Source organism: Canis lupus, chromosome 31 (genome assembly GCF_048164855.1).
Source record: "Canis lupus baileyi chromosome 31, mCanLup2.hap1, whole genome shotgun sequence".
Classification (NCBI taxonomy): domain Eukaryota; kingdom Metazoa; phylum Chordata; class Mammalia; order Carnivora; family Canidae; genus Canis; species Canis lupus.
In genome coordinates this window covers 27,654,801-27,673,339 of record NC_132868.1, presented here as the reverse complement: position 1 = coordinate 27,673,339, position 18,539 = coordinate 27,654,801, and the positions used below count along the sequence as shown (strand labels likewise).

At 40.4% G+C, this 18,539-nt stretch overlaps 1 pseudogene; it reads left to right on the top strand.

Moving 5' to 3' along the window:
- The first annotated feature begins 1,153 nt into the window (after nt 1–1,153).
- On the top strand, nt 1,154–18,150 carry LOC140622353 (small ribosomal subunit protein uS2-like; annotated as a pseudogene).
- The last annotated feature ends 389 nt before the right edge of the window (nt 18,151–18,539 follow it).

The window sequence follows — 18,539 nt, the reverse complement described above, 5'->3', positions numbered from 1 at the left end:
GGGAGATTGGAAAACTTGGTTTGGGAGTTTGAAGCCTAATGAGAACAGTAAAGAAAGTCATTTATGCTTCTTCACAAGGTCTTCCCCAGGCAATATTCGTGCACACATTCATTCATTCTAGATTTCCTGAGCCCCTACTATGTGCCACCACTGTTGCAGGCACTTTGAGGGCGTAGAGATTCAACCCAGGGGTAGTGCCTGACCTTGAGGGACTCCCAGCTGCTGAGTGGTACATTCAGGATTTGAACCCAGGTAATCTGGCTCCAGGTTCTGTGCTCTGCATTAATACTATGCCGCCTTATTAGAAAACACACGTAACTCAGCCTGGTGCAATCAAGGAAGGCTTCTATGAAGAGGTTCCACTTTTGAGTTGAGTTCAGCAAGCAGATGAAGAGGGAAGGATGTTTTGGGAAAGAGAACAAGGCTAAAAGGAATGGGGAGAGAAAGGCATATTTAAGGAACTGCAAATGATGTGGAATGACAATGACAATAATGATGATGATGATGATGATGATGATGATGATGATGAAAGGGGAAGGAATACAGGTAGGAAGTGGAAGGAGATGAGCTGGAGAAATAAAGTTGGGTCCGCACCATAAAGTGCTTTAAATGCCGTGCTATTCTGTGTTTCATCTCGATGCCTAGAGAAGGATCGAGGTGTTTGAGGCAGGGCAAAGACTTGATCAGCACTGTGACATGGGACATTGTATTTAAGGGGTTCTTCTAAAACAGTGTTTCCCAAGCCCAGTCATTTACTTACTAAAATACCGTGTTTTCTTTTTTGGACCCATTCCTGCCCCAGCTTTCCCCACCGTGGTAAGCCGGACCCACAAATGTCTGTGTTTCAGAGCAAATATCTGGAGGCCATTGTCACTGCCTCCCATCCCCACTCCCCCTATATCCAAGCCATCACCATGCTCTCTGTTCTGCTTCCATGATGTATCCCTGTCCATTCACGGTTCTCCATAGCCACCATCCCTGGCCTGAATGATTGTGTCCATCTCATGATCAGGTTTCTCCTGCGTTCCCGAAATCTAATTTTCATGCGACAGCCAGAGGAATCTTTGCAAAAATCAGATAATGTCAACCCCTATTTATATCCCTTTAAAAACAGCTCTCCATTGCTCTTGGAGTAAAATCCAAATTCCTCACGATGGCCATCGGATTGGCGGCCACGTCTCCAGTAATCTTGGAATCTGCTTACTGGCTTTCTTTTGTTAGCAGCCCAAAAGTTACTGGCCAGCTGGTCCTTGGAGAGTTTCTGGGACTTGCCATGCTTTTTCGGACTCAGTTCTTTGGACTTGCTTGTTTCCTATTCTTTGAGTACCCTTCCCTGTACGGTTTCTGTGACTTGCTCCTCCTCCACCTTCCAGCTTACGAATCATTTTTAGGGAGGCTGTCTGTACACCTCTTCACAGTGCCTTTCTTTCATAACATGTACATATGGAGTCAGACTGCCTGGGTTCAAATCCTGACTATGCCACTCAACAGTGGGGAGTCCTTCAAGGTTACGTACTACTTACCCTTGGGTTGAATCTATATCCCCTGAAGTGTATATATATATATATATATATCCCTAAACCTGGGACAGGGGCTGCACCCAGAAGCACTCCATAAATATTAGTTGAGTGAGTGGTTGAATGAATAAATTGAATGCAATTTATTCTTCTAAGAGCAAGACTTTTTCTTAAGCTGTCTCTCTCATTTCAATAAGGGAAGGGATGCTGAGTGGAAAAACAAAACAAAACGAACAAAAAGAAATGATTCCCTTTGTCTGACTCTTGTCTTTCTTCTTTCCCAAATTTCACTTACTAGTTATGAAGATGAATTTCTGACACTGTTTATTCCCCCAAGGTGCTGGTTCAGAGTGCTGACTGGTTGAGGCCTGTGACAACAGCTTTTCATCCAGCGGAAGAGGTGTCGCTTGCTCCTGGGGCCAGAAAACAACACTGTGTCACAGAGGGGAACAGACACGCGTTCAGCCCACTACTCGGTGCACACAGCAGAGGACAAGGGACTGGGGAGAGCCCCAGGAGCAGCCCCTTGGTTGTATAAAGGAGGAAACAGGTTTCTAAGAGGTCAAGGGAACAGAATCTGGTCCTCTTTTTCCTGACTCCCCTCCAATCTTGCTCCTAGTGAGAGCCTAGATCTGAGTGACATTACTGCCCTGTGGCCTCTCTTCATGGAGGGCTGCTCTGATGGGGACGGAAAGGACTGTGTTGTCAACAGCCTGCTTGTCCTTCTTGATCAGTTAGGAATGTTACTTGACATCTCTGAGTGCCCTCTGCAATTGTATTTTGGGTTATGTTTCCATGATTTAGGGAAAGTTTTATTTTTGTTCTCAACCCAAATCATGCCTAGGAGTTGATGAGGTTCTTAACTTTATGACTTATTATGTAGCAGCAGGACTTTTCATCATTTTTAAAAAAGATTTTATTTATTTATTCATGAGAGAAACAGAGTGAGACAGAAATATAGAAAGAGGGAGAAGCAAGCTCCCTGGTAGGGAGCCCGATGCGGGACTTGATCCCAGGATCCTGGGATCATGTCTTGAGCCAAAGGTAGACACTCAGCCCCTGAAACCCAGGTGCCCCAGACTTTTCATCATTCATGTTTAATTTACTTCTTGCAAAGTCTTCGTAGGGACCAACACGATGATTTGAAGGTTGCGTGTCTCTTGAGTGTCTCATAGCCCTGCTGGTGCACTTTGTTGAACCTCTGACACTAATTTGAATTAGTTGCTAAAGGAAAAGTTGGGTGATTTTACATAATAATCTGAGATTATGACTTCTCATAGAAGATACAAATGTACAGGAATTCCGGGCCTATAATTCTTTACAGTAACAGTTGACTGAAACTGAGTAGAGGTTACCCTGTTTAGACCTGGGAACACTCCCTGGTTTAATGCAAGTGTCTCCATGCTCAGGTTCCTTACGTGCTGCTGCCTCATGCTCTCCTGGGCATGGTCATCAGGTGCTTTCAGCAGAACAATTGTGACATCTAAAGCAAAGCTAGTCCAGAGGGATTTGGAAGAAGGATTCAGGAGAAACTCAAGGTAGGGTGTAATTATTTAGGAAGGGGGTGGGTAAAATTCTGAGAATCTTCCACACTGATTTAATGTTATCTGTAAAGGTCCTACTATACTCCGGGCACAAAGACCTAAAATTATCAGAGGTTACTCCCATTCACTTTCTACCATTATGCTCTGCTTCCGGTCTCCCCACTCTTCTCAAGTTGCTCTCTCAAGGGTCATTAACAATGTCCACTATGGACTAATCGTGTCCCCGCCAAAATTAATATTTTGAAGGCTTAACCCCCAATGTGATGGTATTTGGAGATGGAGCCTTTGGGAGTAAAATTGGTTTAGATGAGGTCATGAGAATGGAGCCCCTCTCTCTGTCTCTCTCTCTCCTTTTCCCTCTCCCATTCTCTCCTCCATGTGAGCACACAGAGACAAGGCAACCCTCTGCAAGCCACAAGAAAGTCCTCACCAGAACCCAACCATGTTGGCACCCTGGTCTCAGACTTCTAGTTTCCAGAACTGTGAGAAAATAAATGTCTGTTGTTTAAGTCACCCAATCCATGGTACTTTGTTATGGCAGCCCAAGCTGACTAATCCAGTGTCCTAATTGCCATTCCTGTGGTTCCCATCCTACTTGGATTCTTTGTAGCCCATGAGAGGATAAACATTCTTTCCTGATCAACTCTTTTCCCTTGGCATCAGGCGAACATGTTCCTCCTACATCTGGAGCTACTTCTGAGTTTCCTTTGCGGACTACCTCTTGAGAGTATCTATCTCTTGAGAGTTGGTGAAAACCCAATATAAATGAGGGGATGAGGGTGGAAGAAGGAAGGGTGAGGTCCATCCTTGATCTTATCCCTTCTTGCTCTGATGCTTTTACCTGGGAATTTCATCTATTTCCAATGGTCTCAAATTCCTGAGCTCCAGACAAAAATCTCCACTTACAAGCACATACACCAGCAGGACTCAAATAAACTTGCACTCTGCCCACACATTGAGTCCTTCTCCCATGTATTTGCCTGATTTTGTTTTGCTGTGGCTTCATCTCACCATTAAATCTACCTTCCACCTTACCAACTGGGAGTCATACTACATTTATTCATTAGGCATTCTCCTCCTCCTCCTCCTCCTCCTCCTCCTCCTCCTCCTCCTCCTCCTCCTCCTCCTCCTCCTCCTCCTCCTCCTCTTCTTCTTCTTCTTCTTCTTCTTCTTCTTCTTCTTCTTCTTCTTCTTCTTCTCTCCTCCTCCTCCTCCTCCTCCCCTTCCTCCTCCTTCTTTTTCCTCTTCTTCTCCTTCTCCTTCTGATCTGGCCTCTTCCTACTGCCCCAGCTTTTCCTTAGGAAGTATGCAATACACACAGAATAGTGCCCACAGTGTAAACAGAGTGAACTCTACCATTCCCCAAACATGTCCAATTCTTTCCTGATACTTCACTATCTTTATGCTCATTATTCCTTCTACCTGCACTGTTCTTGCTTCACCGCTTCTTGGCCTGAAGTTTGAAGAGATAGTTCAGAAGCTTTCTCCTTTGTGAAACTTAATTTTTCAAGGTAGGGTCTCTTCTTTCTGCTAAAGTTCCACGGAACTGTTCATTCTACTCTTGAAATACCTGTTGCACTCTAGTGTTATAACCTGTCTGTTTGCTGTGAGGTCAGACTCTATTTCTGTTGATTTTTAAATTTCTAGTACCTGGTGGATTAACCAGTTCATAGGAGGCACTGGACACATCATTCATCAGTAACAATGTATTCCCTACCCTCAAAGGGCTTTTTAGTCTGATAGGGAAGCAAGGCCTGACGCCTCACCAGAAACTGTGATTAGTGCTAAATGGTATTAGATTTGTTCTAAGTATCTTAAAGTGTTTACTGCTATTATGAGTGGGAACTTTTGTTTATTATGTCTTTTAATTAGTTTCTTCTGGTGGGTACTATAGGGCTGTGCATTAGTTTCCAAGGGCTGCCATTTCTAAAAACTTGACGGCTTAAAACAACAGAAATTTAAGGATACTTGGGTGACACAGTTGTTTAAGCGTCCAACTCTTGGTTTTGGCTCAAGTCCAATCTTGGGGTTCTGAGATTAAGCCCAGAGTCTGCTTGGGTTTTTCTCTCCCTCTGCCCCTCCCCACCAGCTTTCTCTCTCAAAACAAATAAATAAAATCTTAAAAAAAAAAAAAAAACCCACAAACTTATTCTCTTACAATTTCAAGGCCAGAGCCCAAATCAAGCTATTGGCCTGGCTATACTGCCTCCAGAGGTTCTAGGGGGAGAATTTGTTCCTCATCTCTTCTAGCTTCTGGATGAGGCTGTGGTGTTTCTTGGTTTGTGACTACATCAATCCAGTCTTCAAGGTCAACCTTCAAATCCCTTTCTGCTCTATGTTGTCTTCTCTTCTCCCTCTCTTTTTCTCTCTCCCTCTCCATGTGTGTATGTGTGGAATTGCCTTCTTATGAAACATGTGATTGCATTTAAGGTCCACCCAGATGATTCAGGATGATCTCCTCATCTCAAGATCCTTAACTTAATCATATCTGCAAAGATCCTTTTTCCAAACAGGGCAACACTTATTAGGTTTCAAGGATTAGAACCTGATATCACTGGGGACAACTATTCAGCCTAGTATAGGCTGCTGTTGATGTTGGTGTATTGAGCTTGGATTCAGCAACATTTAAAAAGTTTGTCTGAGAGTTTACTCTTCTATCATAAACAAATGATTTTGTGTTTACTTACTGATTAAAAGAACTTCTTTCTTTTCATTCTCTCTTCCATTTCCTGTGTATCTTCTTTGCATTCTTCTATTTCTTCTTATTTTTAATTTTTTGTTCTTTATTTTCTTATTTTTAAATAACTTAAATAATTTTTTGGTGTTTTGTAACAGCTTTATGAAGGCATAATTCATATGCCATGTAATTTACTCATTTAAATTGTAAAATGCAATGGCTTTACCATATTTACAGAGCTATGTAACAGTCATCACAATCGTTGTTAAAACATTTCATCAACCCATAAAAAAACTATACACACCTAAGCTCTCCCTCCCTCTGAGCCCTAAGCAAGGACTACTCTTTCTGCCTCTATAAATTTGCCTATTCCAAAATTTCATATAAATGGAATCATACCATATGTGACCTTTCCTGACTGGTTTCTTCCACTTAGTGTAATTTCAAGGTTCATCCATTTTGGAGCATGTATCAATATTTCATTTCTTTTTTTATTGTAGTAAAATATATATAATGTAAGATTTATCATTTTAACCATTTGTGTGTTTACGTGTCAGTGGCATTAAATACATTTACAATGTTGTGTTACCATCACCATCATCTGTATCCCAAACCTTTTCAACATCCCCAATAAAGACTTTATATCCGTTAAGCAGTACTCATTCCCTTCTCCTTCCAGCCCTTAATAGCCCGTTTTTTACTTTCTGTCCATGGATTTACCTATTCTAGGTATCCCATGTAAATGGAATCATACAACACTTGTCCTTTATGTCTGCTTTGTTTCACTAAGCCAAATGTTTTTAAGATCCATCCAAGTTATAGCATATATCAAAATTTCAATCCTTTTCCTATTTCCCTTGGGTATAAATCTAGAATAGAATTGCTGGGTCATATGGTAAGTGTTTAAAGAACTGCCAGACTGTTTTCCAAAATAGCCGTACCATTTTACATTCTCACCATTAGTGTATGAGGGTTCCAATTTCTCTACATTCTCACCAACAACTGTTATTATCTGACTTTTGACTTATCGTCATCCTGGTGGGTTAGAAGTAGTATTTCAGTATAGTTTTGATTTGCATGTCCTTAATGACTAATGATGTGCATCTTTTCATGTACTTCTTGGCCACCTGTAGATCTTCTTTAGAGAAATGCTTATTTAGATCCTTTACCCATTTTTGAACCAGGTTGTCCTTTTATTATTGAGTTGTAAGAGTTCTTTATATTTTTTTAGATAGAAGTCTCTTATCAGGCATATGATTTGCAAAATTTTTTCTCCATTCTGTGGATTGTATGGTCACTTTCTTGATCGTGTTCTTTGAAGCAGAGAAATTTTAAACTTTGATGCTGTCCACTTTGTGTATTTTTCCTTTTGTTGCTTGTGATTTGGTGTCACATCTAAGAAATCATTACCTAATCTGAGGTCATTTATGCCTCTGTTTTCTTTTAAGTGTTTTATAATTTTAGCTCTTCACGGAGGTTTTTGATCTATTTTGAGTTCATATTGTGTAAAGTAGGGGTCCAACATCACTCTTTTTATGTGGGTATTAAGTTGCTAGCTTTCTTTATTTCTTTTAAAAGCATTCTGGTTTTTTGTGGTGGTTGTATTGGACAAAATAATCTGTTGAATGTTGTTAAAACCTGCCTGTGAAACCATAGTGTGCCATTTGTGAGAGGAGAAAGGGGCACTTCTCTCCCCTGCAACTTATTCAAGTTTTAAAATAATTGTTTATTCAAGTCTTCTATTTCTCTTTGAATATATTTTTATAATTTATGTTTTCCAAACTTACATTTTTCTCTTACACTTTTTAAAACTTTTGACTGCATCTGTAGTTATATCTTCCTATCATTTCTAATATTCATTTGTGCCTAATTTGTGTCTTCTCTCTCTCTCTCTCTCTCTTTTTTTTTTTTTTTGGATCAGTCTAACCAGCAGCTTATTTATTGTCTTTTCAAAAACTAGCCCTTAGTTTTATTGATCATAATTAGTTCTTGCTTTTGTATTTATTCCCTTTTTCCTACTTTCTTTGAGTTTACTTTGAGTCAAACGCTTCCTGAGTTAACTATTTTTCTTAAGAAGCTTTAATATATGAGCTATCCCAAATACCCAGAAAAGCAAAAAACCAATATGTAATAGTCATGTAATTACAACACAGATTTTAAAAATAAAATTATTTTCCTTTTTTTTTAAAGATTTTATTTATTTATTCATGTGAGACACACACAGAGAGAGAGAGAGAGAGAGAGAGAGAGAGGCAGAGACACAGGCAGAGAGAGAAGTAGGCCCATGCAGGGATCCTGATGTGGGACTTGATCCCAGGTCTCCAGGATCACGCCCTGGGCCAAAGGCAGGTGCTCAACCACTGAGCCACCCAGGCATCCCAATAAAATTATTTTCAATCTTACTTAGTTACTAAAGATTTCTTATTTACCAATAAATGCATTTAAGACTACTAACATAATATACATTCATTACATCTTACAATTCTTGATTTGTAGAGCTTTGGTTATCTTTTAGTATCCACCATTTTTGAATTTATGTTGTAATTTCCTCTTCAATGCATATACTGTTAGATTGATATCTTTAAAATTTCAAATGTATTTTCCCTTTTCTTTCCATATTGATTTCTAATTTCATTGCTCTGTGGAAAAAGAATATTAAATCTATTCTTTTAGATTAGCTGATACTTCTTTATTGATTTGGAAAGATGCTCATGAAATGTTGTTAAGAGAAAACATCATTATGCTCAGATTTATTCCATTGAGGAGAAAAAGTATGTGCATACTTGCAGGGAGAAAAGATAAAGGGCATACAAGCCCTTTATTCATATTCATCTGACAAATAGTTACTACCAAAGTGAAAGACAATTATGGAAGGATTTTCTTTAAGTTTTGATTTTAATTCCAGTTAACATACAGTGTTATATTAGTTTCAGATGTACAATACAATAATTCCACACTTTATGGAAGGTTTTCTAAAATCCATTTTCCTTCTTGAATTTTTAATGATTTCTTTAATAACCATGTTCTCTCTTTAAAAATTAAAAATCAGCTTACTGATTTTTAAAAAATATTTCTTTGTAAAAATACTCAATGCCCATTCAAAAAACTTTTTCAAAAAAGATATTTAAAAATTTATTCATGAGAGACACAGAGAGAGGAAGCTGGCTCCATGCAGGGAGCCTGACGTGGGACTTGATCCCGGGTCTCCAGGATCATGCCTTGGGCCAAAGGCAGGCGCTAAACCGCTGAGCCACCCAGGCTGCCCCAAAAAACTTTTTAAAATATAGAGATGTATACTATAGAAATTTCTTGCTTGACTTCATACAGAGTATATATTTATTAATTTAAATATGGTATTATATGGTGACACCTGGGTGGCTCAGTCAGTTAAGTGTCTGCCTCCTGCCTAGGTATGATCCCTGGGTCCTAGGATTGAGCTCCATGTCAGGCTCAGTGGGGAGCCTGCTTCTCCCTCTCCTCCCTGCTTGTGCTCTTTCTCTCTCTCACTCTCAAATTAATAAATAAAAGCTTTTTAAAAAATGGTATTATATGTAAACATATGTATTATATACATAGATGTAGATATTTCTGTAACTTGCTTTTATCTCCTAAATTACATTATGAAGACTTTTGCTTTGCTGTAGCAGACTGACCATATGACTTACACACTTACTCTCTGGAAAACTCATTGAAACAACAGCACAGATATACCCCCAAAGAGACCAAATCATGATAATAAATTCTGGAAAGGATAACAAAAAATAAAATATATGAACATAAAACATTTCCTGCCAAGTCTCAGGAAATGGTGGTAACATTATTGGGAAGGTAGGGGTGAGATGGGTTGGGGCATAAGGAGCCCTTTCTCCGTGGCCCCAGTCAAGAGTTAAGTCAGAGAAACAGACTAGGGAAGCCCTAAACTTGGGGATACCAGGCATGGAAATTGGGACATATTGGTGAGAGAAACAAGCAAATATGGTATAGAACGGTACATGTGAGGTAACCTCTTATATATTACCAAAACAAAACATAGGTACATAAGTAAGAATGTAAAAGCATGGAACAACCATGGAACACAACAATATCTGTGGTCACATTGTAGCTTCCCACAGTATGGTGCTGGGCTCTTCTTTAAATTTTCTCCCTGGGGGTGACTGGGTGACGGGCACTGAGGGGGGCACTTGATGGGATGAGCACTGCGTGTTATGCTGTATATTGGCAAATTGAACTCCAATAAAAAAATAAATAAAAAATAATAATAAAAAAAGAAATTTTCTCCCTGAGTGATCCTATTCATTTCTGTGGCTTTAAATGCTACCTGTTACTTTTAATTTCTGTCTCCTTTGTGGGCTTCCAACACTGGCTCAGACTAAGCCAACCGTGGTGCTGTATTCCTCAGCCACGGGGCTTGCTTTAGGGACGTGCATGAGACTAGAGCCTATGGGATTTGATGGAACTCAGAGGCACTTTTCCCAGCTGGTTTTGAACCTGAGAGGGAGAAAGCTCTTGCAGCATTCTTGCTGTAAGCTGTGCCAGTTCACGTTGCCTCCAAACTGTTACTAATCCCAAGTGACATCAATTATTTATTTTTGTCTTTGCCAACGTGTTAGGAGTAAATATATCATTTTGTTTATTGTTAGTGAAGTTGAGGACCTTTTCATATTGTGTAGTCATTTGTATTTCTTTTATAATTTGTCCATTTATTCTCTTTTGTCACTTATAAATTGCATTGTTAGCCTGTTCCTTATTGATAAGATGTTTTAACATACTGCAAATATTGTTCCTTTGTTATATGTATTACGAAGATATTTAGCACACTGTTTTAAATAACTATTTTCTAATTATTTTAATTTGGTATTGATGTTGAATGTGTCCAGGGACAGTCATTAATCTACTGTGGCTATAAATTCATGTGGGAATTAAGGAGTTTAGCAGCCTCTTTCTTTCTTTTTTTTTTTTTAGCAGCCTCTTTCTAAGTGCTTATTCTCCTACAACATCTCCCAACACTGGATTACTGTGGATGAGTCAAATAAAAAAATTCTTTCTTCAGACTGTTAAAGGTGTGCAAGTACAGACTTCATTCTTATGAAAATTTACAATAAAGAGAGTAAAATATTTGAATAATGCCTTTATTTATTTATCACTGAAAATACAAATTGTTTCCAACATGTTGACTCGACATATAATTTACCTTACTGATTAAGCGTAATGTGAGTTTTTGTCTTAAAAATGAAGTCCATTTAGTGTGGTAAGGTTTTGTGACCTCTCTGAGTTCTATGGACCAGCAATTAGGAAATGCTGATTTAGCTGACCAGCAAAAAATATAATAAGAACAAATAGAAGAATAGCTAAACTTTGTAAGCATCCACAGTGTGTCAGGTACTTTTCTAAGTGTGCCACACACATGACACCCTTTAGTTCTTAACCCGATGAGGCAGGTATTATGATTATCCTTATTTTCCCACTGAAAGATCAGGGACAGCAAGGTTAATTAACTTGTCCAACCTCACCCAGCAGCCTGGGGAAGTGCAAGTCTTTGACCTCAGGCAGTCTGTACTCACTGGCTGCACCTTAAGCCACTATGCACACTGCTTTCTTAGTGCTTTGTTTTGTTTTATTTTGGTTTGGTTTGGTTGTTATAAGCTTGATTTTATCACTTAAACCCATATGGCCAGATCTGAGTTTATGTTCGATAGCAAGAAAACGGAAACTCAATGTGATAAGGACTCTTAGTGTGTTTAATCCTGAGCTCCCCAAATGGGATTGGCATATATTTCTAAGAGATCAAAAATTATTTAAAACACATTTAAAACATGGTGTTTCATGTGGCCCTAAACAATAACTGAAATCAAATTTTGGAATAATTATAATTTTGACCTATACTAAAAATATGGCATATATATATTTTCATTGGTTTGTCTTTAGCAAGCTGGTGACTAGTTAGCTCAGATGATCAGAAAGGCAGATATGGGGCATGGGGCACCTGGATGGCTCAGTGGTTGAGGGTCTGCCTTCAGCTCAGGTGGTGATCCTTAGGTCCTGGGATTGAGTCCAGCATCAGGCTCCCCGCGGAGCCCTCTGCCTCTCCCTCTGCCTGTGTCTCTGCCTCTCTCTGTGTCTCTTATGAATAAATAAATAAAATCCTAAAAAACCAGAAAGGCAGATACCTGCTGTTAATGGGGTTCTTAAGTGTCACCTTAGGGAATGTTGGCCATTGCCTGGAGCCAGGCGGAGCTAGCAGGCTGGTTGGGACAGTGCAAGCTGCCAAGGACCTGCTACAGGAGCTGAAGGGAGGAGGTAGGAGAATTGAGGGACCTCCTACTTTTGGATGCTCACCTTGAGGAAAGGGGTGCTTGGTTAGTAGGCATGTGGCCCAGGCACAGTGGGGCCTGATGGCTCAGGGATTGCGGGTGGAGGAGGGATGGTCCTGAGGAGCTCCCAAACACCTGTCTGAGAAGCAGAGTGGCCAGTGGCTCATTCTGAGTGAACTTGCTACCATTTGGGGGGCACAATTCTGCATCTGAAAGCACCATTCTTAAGCTTCTGCTCCTACTCCCCTCCTCTATCCCAGAGCTGGTAAGGACATTTTATGGCCAATGATCTCTCATGAAGGGTGGAGAACCCTAGAAACATTGTTTAAAAATATTAATAAGAACTAATATCTATTGAGCTTATACCATAGGTCAGGAATGATTCAGAGACCTTCCACCTGTACCAATCCTCTGAGGCAAGTATTGTTTACAGATATGGCAGGTGAGGGAAAGGAGCTTAGGAAAATTGCCCCAGGGTCACACAGCATGTAAAAAGCATAGATAGAAGGGGGGGGGGGCGTTCCATCTGAGCGAGTTTGGCGCCAGACTCCGCACATCAAGCTATCAGGCTGTACTGTCTTCTTGGTACATTAGTAAAGGATTCCTTTATCTGGATACAAGAGAACACTGAATTTTCTATACTGCTTACAACAAAATAGTCAGTCTCAAGTCAATAATTTCTTTCTGCCCCATAGCTGTCTCCCAGAGTTCTAACTGCACAGTCCTATATGAGGTTATCTTTTGTCCAAATGTCCATCTCTGGATTTTCCTGAGCTGGGACAGGGTTTAGTTCTCAGCTTTTAAGCCACAAGAGTCTTACATATAATACATATTTTTACTGTTGCTTCTTCTGTCTTATTGGGCTCATTTTGTCCATCAAGTTTCTCTGAAGAACCAAGACAAACTGTATATGCTGAGTGCTGTCCGGCCACTCCTGATGATTGACAGGTCTGGTACAGTGACATTGGGTCCTGGCTCTCCTTTCAAAGCATTCATCACTTAGAGTAATGTCCACTGATGGCCAAGGGTCAGAGCTGCTAGAACACTGAGAAGCCGGTAGAAGGATGCTGTTCATGTTCAAATTCAAGTTCCAGACTCCAGTAGGGTGGAATGAGCAAGTTAGCATGTCGTTTCCCTAGAAATTAATAATAAAACTAGACAACATTGTCAACAGCATCCACTTCAGGGCTCTGGAAATTTACCAAAGGCAAGCAACAAACTGAGAAGGAATCTTTTAATCCAGAACTGCTATATTTTGGTAAGAAGGGTGGGAGGGTGTGGCATTCTTGCCTGGCACTGCTCTACCTCACCCCTCCTCTGTCTGGGCTCAGTCTGTGCAAAGCTTCTAGCAGAGGACAGCAAAGCCGAAAGCAAGCAGAGCAGATTTGCTGCTGGAGGGAGCACAACTGAATTCCAGCAAAAGGTGGAAAACACCTTCCAGTCATGCCATCAGTTAAAGGATGTTGGTGGCAAGTGAATAGGGGCATCAGCACTTCATTCACCACCAGGCAGTAGTCTGGGTTGGAAAAAGCCACCTTACGGCCAAAAAGCCAAAAGAAATTTCATAGGGAGATCCTGGGAATGAGACAATCACGGAGGGACTTGAAAAATTCTCCACACACCCTAGCTGCCTTCTGAGAGTGTGCAGTGTGGGAGCAGAGAAGATCCAAGTTCTCTACTCATCCCTGGCTAACAAACACGGTGTGCTTGGAGAGGACATGTGGACGGGCATGTGGGAGTCTTACGGGGTTGCTAGAAATGTTCTAAAACTGGATTGTGGTGATGTTTGCACAGCCTTGTAAATTTACCAAGAGTCACTGATTTTATACTCAAAATAGGTCAATTTTAGGATATGTAAATTATACATCAGTAAAGTTGTTAAGAAAAAAAATTCAGTTCTAGTAAATGACTCTAAAGAATGTTGCTTTGAAAATTTTCCTTTGGTATATTATGGCACTGCAAAACCAGCCTCTGCCAGAACAAACCGAACTATTTTTGGTAATAGACAATGGTCATCTACAATGATTTCTTTCGGTCCCTTATGCACTGCATTAGAGCTTAGGAAGCCTTAAATTTCTAAGACCATCAATAAGCAAGACTCACTTGAGAACTATATGTTTAAAGATGAAGATGTGTGTACTGAGACATCATGTGTCAACATTGATTGAGCACAGAGTTTGCCATGGAGGCTGAGAGGCATAGTGTTTAAATTTGACAGCCTTCAGGGAGCTTACACTGTTAAAATTGTAAGTTAATTTGCAATAGTATGTTAAAGTTAAATATTATATTACTATTACTGGGGAGGGCTGGTAGTAAATAAGATGCTGCCAAACACCTCTGATAAATCATAAAATATCTTCTTCATTCATTTCTGCATTTAATCCTTGTGGGTATTGCCCAAAGACAGGGAAACTGAGGCAACTTGTTCAAGATCCCACACCTTATGCCAAAGGTGAAATATGAATCCATGTGGCTGATTCTCAAGCAAATGCTGGTGAAGATTTGGAATAACTGGCATTCATACCTGGTTCACTGTGGTGTAGATTAGTAAAATTTCCACGGAGGATAACTTGGTAATATCTAGCAAATGGAAACTGCATGTATTCTTTGTCTTTAAATTCTTCTAGGATGTTTGTGGTTTGGTATAGATGGCCATCAGTAATGAATTAATTAAATAAATCTCTGTCTAGAAATGGAATATTATGCGGCCATCAAAGGAGGTATATCTGAATATACTAACATAGAATGATATGCAAGATATATAATCAAATTAAGAAAAAGCTGTTCTCCACACTTTTGGGGTTGTTTTAAAAGGGACTGGTTGCCTAAAGAGACAGGGAGCTGTGTATACTATCATAAAGCCAATTATACAACTTTAAACTGAGGTCTGTGGTTAATTTTTTTAAAAAGATTTTATTTATTTACTTGAGAGAGACAGAAAGAGGGAGAGCACAAGTGGGGGCAGGGGCAGAGGGAGAGGAAGAAGCAGACACCCCCACCCTGCTGAGCAGGCAGCCAGACATGGGGCTTGATCCCAGGACCCTGAGACTCCAAAGGCAGTCATTTAACTGACTGAGCCACCCAGGTGCCCCTGTTGTTAATTTTTAGCTAGTGTCTGTGGTTTCCATATTTGCAAGCAGCAAAATAGTGAGCTGTTGACTAGGTTATGTGATTGCTGTAAGTGTTTTTATATTAGTTAAAAGGGATCCTTCTTAGCCTTTCTTACTATATTCTAGAAGCTGTTCTCTTTTCTGATTTGGCTGATCTAAATCTTCAGAGTTAGAATGAAATTTAGAAACTGTGTAATTCAATATTTATCAGGTCACAGCCTACAGTGAATTCTGAAATTAATTTTGTGGGTCAAAACTAACATTTCATTCACTAAAAATTTAAAAATTAAATAATATAGACAAAAACAAAGTATCAGAGTACCTTGTACATAGAAAGGCTATGTTTCATGTTGGGAAACTGTTTTACAATATGATTTGTTGTACTATGTGTATGAACTTATGTGCATACCTATACATGTGTGGTCTCCATGTGCATATATATGGGCTTTTTGTGTGTGCATTTGTATATGTGCTTATGCATACATTTGTGCGTGTGTATGTGTTGTGGTTTTAAACGTATTTCTTACTGTTGGTCCTAGACTAAAAAATTTTAAATCCATTGTATTAGTTCAAAATGTCTTATTTTATGGAGAAGAAAATGGGGGCTCAGATAGGCTAAGTGATTGCCTAAGATGAGTAACAGGGCTCGAATTCCTACTCTTGTGTCCAGACTTACATGTTCCTTCTTTGTTTTATAAATGTTTCTGTTGCCAGGGCCATTGAAGGACTTTAAGGAGTGAAAAGGTATGAAATTGGACTTTAATTTTGAAAGACCATAAGGAACAATGTGGAGGGTGGACTGGAGGGGACTAAAGGGGGGCTGGGAGCCCAATAGGAGCTCTGGTGAGAACCAATGATCCACTAAGGCACTGTCCTTACACCTTCTAAAGAGAAAGGCGTGAAATTTATTTAGAGGGCAGCAGTGACAGGACCTGGTGATGGCTGAGTTTGAAGTGATGCAGGAGAAAGAGTTAAGAAGAAATTCTAAGTTTCAGACTTGGGTACCTGGGTAAATGGTAGGGTGCTTTGCTGAGCAAGAGAAAATAGAAGAAGGAGCAGTTTCAGGGCAAAGACAATGAGAATAGATTTGAGTTGTCTTTGGATGTTTCATGTAGAGACTTGCAGGAGGAGGGTGAGAAATCCAGCTTGGAATGCAGAAGAGAGCTCAGGGAAGTAACTTATTATCTAGGAGTCATCAGTAGAGAGTGAAGGATAGCTGTGAAAGGACTTCTTCTTTTGGGTTTCTTTTGTCCTTACCCTTGAGTGTGGTTTCCAGGATTTCTTATTGGAAAGCCATGAGCAGAAACTTCTCACCACACATCACCTCAACCAAATGCCACAGATATGCAAAATGAAACCATTGGGGGCAGACTCAGAAACCGAACCAACAAATTCTCCTCTCAGATTCTCTTATTTACTTGTTTGGTTTCCATTTGTGCCAGTGTAGTTAAACAACTCTTTCTTTTACTTGGAACCTCTTTATTTGGCCACCAGGGACTTCCCTCTGGTAGTAGCAGCAGTCACTTCAAGGACTTACCCCAGAGACCTCAAAACAGAAGCAATTGCATTTCCACTTGAACTATTATTTCTCTGCCTAAGGGAATCTTCTTGACCATTAATTCTGCTAACCCTTAATGGGAAATTTGGCTTCTGGGCTTCATTATAGATATTAAATTCACAGTGAAACTGTGCAAGAATCCCATTCATTAAAGATTTCATTCATACTCTCCAAGCTGAAAACAAGAAGCCACATTTTGGGTTATATGGATAGCTACTCTAAATGACCCAACTGACCAACTGTTTCTGCTATGATACATGTATTCTGTGAATTCCAAGGGAATTAATGAAGTAGAAACATTTTCTTATTTCACATTTCATGTAGATGCTAAGGCTTTGTTGGTGGTTACATGGGTATGGGGCAGTGGGGCTATCAAATTGAGATATGTCAAAGGACACTGGATGCAGAATTTGCCTGGACTGCAAGGATCTAGAGAGTTTCCACTGGCCACAAATACATGATCTGTCACTGACTAGATTCATAACCTTGACAAGTCACTTTGCCTTTCCAGGCTTCATTTCTCTTCTTTAAGAAAAAGTGAAATGGCCTTTCTGTGCTGAGGGTCCATACCATTTTGGGTTCCCATGTAACCTAAAGGGAAACTTCCACAATGTCTAGAGCCCTGACCTCCTGCAAAGGGAGAAGGATGTCTTCTAACTCCTTGTGGCAGGAACCCACTTAGGTGACACCAACCCTGACTTCAAAATGATACATTCCATCTACAAAAGAGAAACCAATGGCATATTACAAATCTAGAGATATCCTATGAGAAGCTTCTTCCTGTAGCTTGTACCATTGTTGCTGTCAAACACCCGAGCGAGGTAGGTGTCATATCCTCCAGGAACAGTGGCCAGTGGGCTATGCTGAAGTTGGCTGCTGCCAGTGGAGCCTCTCCTACTGTGGGCCACTTCACTTCTGGAACCTTCACTAGCCAGGTTCAGGCATCCTGCAGGGAGCTGTGTCTTCTGCTGATTACTGATCCCAGGGCTGACCACCCATTTCTCATGGAGGCACCTTATGTTAACCTGCTGACCATCGCCCTGCGTAACTCACAGTCTCCTCTGCACTGTATGGGCATTGCCATCCCACACGACAGCAAGGGAGCTCACACAGTGGGTCGGAGGAAGTGGCTGCTGGCCTGGGGAGTTCTGCATGCATGTGGCACCACTTCCTGTGAACACCCATGAGAGGCCACTCCCGGTCTCTCCTGAAAAAGCCTTGACCAAGGAGGAATTTCCAGGTGAATGGACTGCCCCAGGTCCCAAATTTACTGCTACTCAACCTCAGGTCTCAGATGGTGTGAAGGTGTGCAGGGGTCTCTGCGTCTGTCCAGTAGTTCCCTACTGAAAACTGGTGCACTAGCTCTCGCTCAGGACTGGTCTGCAGCTCCCACTGCTCAGGTCACTCAATGGCTAGTAATGACCCTCAAGTGATCCTAAGCTGCTCTTCCACAGACTCTTAACCAGAAATGGAAATAAGTTTGATGGAAAATGAACAGTTTCCTAAAAAAAAAAAAAAAAAAGCAAAGAAGAAATGGGATCAAGGAGTCACTAAGTTTCCTTCTGAATCTAAAAATGCTGTGATTTTATAAATGATCCTATAGTAGTTCACATTTAAAAGACAGTTTAGCAGACACTTTGGAAAGATAAATGCAATTTCTTTGGGTTGAAATTTCAGTAATTTTATTAAACAAATACCTATAGAGAGCCAGTTATGTGCTTGCACTCTGCTCGGTGCTGGGGAAATGTAGGACAAAGGTGACAGTGCCGGTCCCTTGCAGGCTACAGGGAGACATGACAGCTGTGTTCCAGGACCAGCAATG